The sequence below is a fragment of the Propithecus coquereli genome, unplaced genomic scaffold, assembly GCF_000956105.1.
Source record: "Propithecus coquereli isolate 6110/MARCELLA unplaced genomic scaffold, Pcoq_1.0 Scaffold275, whole genome shotgun sequence".
NCBI lineage: Eukaryota > Metazoa > Chordata > Mammalia > Primates > Indriidae > Propithecus > Propithecus coquereli.
The window spans coordinates 968,050-972,150 of NW_012148341.1; positions in this window are offsets into that span (position 1 = coordinate 968,050).

Below are 4,101 nucleotides of genomic sequence, written 5' to 3' on the forward strand. Positions count from 1 at the left end.
GAAGAAGCCATTTCTTAGCAAGGTTAAGTAACTCACTCCAAGGTTGGACTCAAACTCAAATCTCTTTGAGTATAAAACTCATGTCCTTTCTCACCAAATGTGTAGAAGTAAGACGTGCTACTTGCTTATTCATTCATAGCTAACTCTCACCTCCTAGGTGAGAGTCAGACCATGTTTTCTTAATTAAAAATTATGTCATTAGAACTTAGAAAAAATTATGCCGTCAGGCATCAGTCACTCCGTGATGCTAAGTTTCATCAGCTGTATCTATAATACATTTAGGGTTGAAATTTTTGCCAACCACAAGCCACAAACTCATGAAATTGGCAAAAAAGGATATAATAACATGCTGACTGGTGATTGGTTGGCTTAACGTTTATGAAATACTGTGACTTTGGAAAATTACTAAATTAGTAATGAACACACATGCACACAAGGGGACGAACGTGCACACACATATTTCAAGTTCCCCAGGCTGGCTGCTGTTTTCCACCAATCACTTCTGTAATAGCTTGCTTGCTGGAGTCACAAGTGGGAATTTCTACCACTTCAATGCACCCTGCACAGGGCAGCCTGCTTAAAGGCTGCCTTGGAGTTCCCATTTCCTCCCTAATGATTCTTCATTGTGGGTGCAATAAAGTCTAGGCTCTTTAACTTGGATTAATGACCCTTCAAAACTACACTTGAGCCGACCCTACATCACTCACTGCTTCCATACTGACTTTTGTTAACTTTCCTTCAAATAAATCTTAAGCTTTTCTATCTGTTTGGCTTCACTCTAACGTTGTCCTCCCTTAAATATATTACCACTTATTTCTCTACAAACTATACCTCCAAATGTAAGTCTAAACCTTCCTTTGTTATTGCCAAATGCACTCCCATTTTTCCACCCGAAATCCATTTCTTTTGCTGTTTTGCTGCGTTGAAGGGAGTGGTTTTATTTTAATATTTTTTTCTACAGTTGACTAAAAGTTACTATTAGAAATACTCAGGGCTATGCTATTTTAAAAAAAATCTTGACTAGTGATTGATTAATGATTAAGACAAAAATATTGAGTAAATTAACATAAAAGAAATCAATTCTTATCATAACTGCTGTGCTATGGATACAGACATAAATTTTAAATTGTTCATTTATGTATGTAGATATGTAGATTTCTATTCATTTATTAAGAACCTATTTTGTGGCAGATAATGACTAGCTCAATATGAGAACATAAACATTCGTACTCTGCCTCATCTGGAACTGTAAATCTCTCTCTCCATAGATAGGTAAATAGATACACATATAAATGTGTATAATATAAATATCCTATATATTTATATATCATATGTATTTGTTTATACATGCATATATATTTCTGTATGCTCTATATGCCAATTGCTATAGAAATAAATGTAGTGAAAATATTGTGTGACACAAATAGGAATGAACTGGAAGGAAGATAGCAGAAACACAATTAAATATATGCACAAACATCAGCCTATGTTTTCTGAGCTTTAGATTAATCAGCTGTAAAATGAAACGATTGTCGATGTGTGCATTTTCTATAACAAATATATGCCATATGTGAATTGGCTTTGAAAACTTGGAAGCACAGTGAAATAACCTGGCAAAAATTATATTATCACACACACACACACACACACACACACACACACACACATACACACACACATACTAAGCCAATGTGGTTTATGGTGAAAAATCTGTCTATATTTCCAACCTGTTTGTGTTATTGTCAAATGCACTGTCATTTTCCATCTAAAATTCATTTCTTTCAAAGTCTTGTGTTGAATGTTGTGATTTTACTTTAGTATTTTTCCTACAGTTCACTAACTCTTACTATTATAACATTAAGTGCTATGCTATACTGCTTTAGTTTTTAACAATTTCATCATAAGGAAGTAAAATTCAGCCTAAATCCTCCAAATTGATAACTATCTGCCATGAATCCAATTAAAGAAAACACAAGAAAAAACACTGTCTCTGAATGGATTTAAATTTCAATCTATCTCAGTTTAGCATTATTCCTATTTTAGTTGAAACTGTTTTAATGGGGGCAGATACTTAAATATGATTTTTCTATACAATATGCCTTATTTATAATTATACTATGGGCTGGGCTAGTTATTAACAAATTTACGCTATAGAGTAATAATGCCAAATGTACTTAAAGAATATTCAAGTATAGGAATATTACCCATGAGAAGAAACAATATCTAATTTTTTAGATAAGATAAAGTAGTATTAAAAATTAAAAACATTATGTCAGGCCCTTAATTTTAGACAGTGGAAATATTTATTAAGCAATATTAAAACCTTACAGAACGATTTATTCAACTAGAGTCACTGCGTCTTGGCTAAACTTGTTGGAAAACATCACTGAATTATCGAAAGTTGAGGGCAGTATTCGAATGACCTAGGCCAGCTATCAATGACAGATACATACATATACTGTCTCTTTTCTATGCTCAGTCCGTGCTATTGGAATTGGGCAAATATATTTGAATAAATCTCTAGGTCATTTGAAGAAAGTCTGGGTGTGATTTTGTCATTCTTTCCAAAGATCTGGAGTCCTTTCAATTGGATTTTCTAGGTTACTTGATTAGTTTCCACAATGATATATTGATAAATGTACATTTTTTCATTTCAGGCTAGTACCATATGAAGATTGAGTATTTGAGCTAAAGGGTTATCATGATAAAGGAACAAGTCACAAACTGGTAGGCCATTGGCCAGAGCAGGATTTTTTTTTTCTTTTCCACATTTAGTATTTGTGGTCAATGTTAAGAGTGAGGAGATTTCATATAAAAGTCATCATCCTAATAAATTGTCCTAAAAACATAAAACTATAACAACACTAGATCCACGTATCTCAAAAATCATCATCGTCACTGTCATTGTTGTGATCTTCATCATCATCACAGCTGTCACTGACAGAGCACTTTCTGTTTTTCATTCATAGCGCCAAGCCCATTGCAAACATTGTTTATTTTCATCTTTACAGCAATCCTATCAAGTAGGATAACTATTATTACCTGAACATTAAAGAGAAATAACTTTCCGAAGAGTGTACGAGTAGTAGAGGTTAGAGCCACATTTCAAACTAATGAGCCTGATCCATCAAATATTGGGCTGCGTAGTAACTGTTCTGTTGGAATCTGGGCCCTGCAGTTTGTCCAGTCTGCATGTGTTCAACGTTCCTCATTATTGTTATTGCTTGGACAATGTGGGTCTTTGGACTGATGAACACTGAGGCTTATGAAAACTCTTGTTTTATGGAAAAACAAAAACTGAAGTAAAGGAAAATTAACTATGTCAAGTTGTAGGAATGCCAAGGTTGTGTTTTTTATTTTTTTATTTGAGACAGAGTTTCGCTCTGTTGCCCAGGCTAGAGTGCTGGGTTATCAGCATCAGCCTAGCTCACAGCAACCTAAAACTCCTCTGCTCAAGAGATCTTCCTGCCTCAGCCTCTCGAGTAGTTGGGACTACAGGCATGCAACACCATGCCCAGCTAATTTTTTGTTTCATTTATAGTTGCTGGGCTAATTTCTTTCTATTTTTAGTAGAGACGGGGTCTCGCTCTTGCTCAGACTGGTCTCAAACTTCTGAGCTCAAGTGATCCTCCTGCCTTGGCCTCCCAGAATGCTAGGATTACAGGTGTGAGTCACCATGCCTGGCTTAGGTAGTGTGCTTCTCTCTGCCCTTATATTTTGACAACTTACCCTCAGCCCAACACAAAGATGTTTCTCAATAATAGTGACTGATTGATTACATAAAAAAATAACAAATGGCTACATGACATAGTTAATGATTTTGAGTTCAAGGTCCTCTCTGTGTATTTTTGGTCTCCATATTTCTCAGACAATATCAACTGTAATAAATTGTTAGAAAATCACATAATTTATTAATATACAGTTTGAGTCATTTTTCTAAGAGCTCTCTTTTATCTTATTTAATGCTACCACTATGTTCTGAGTGAAATATTATTATTATCACACCTGATAGATAAGTAAATTAGGGTACTATTAGGATAAGAAAGTTATTGAAGGTCACATGTCTAGTGAGTAGCTTGACCAAGGTGGGTTTAAACCTGA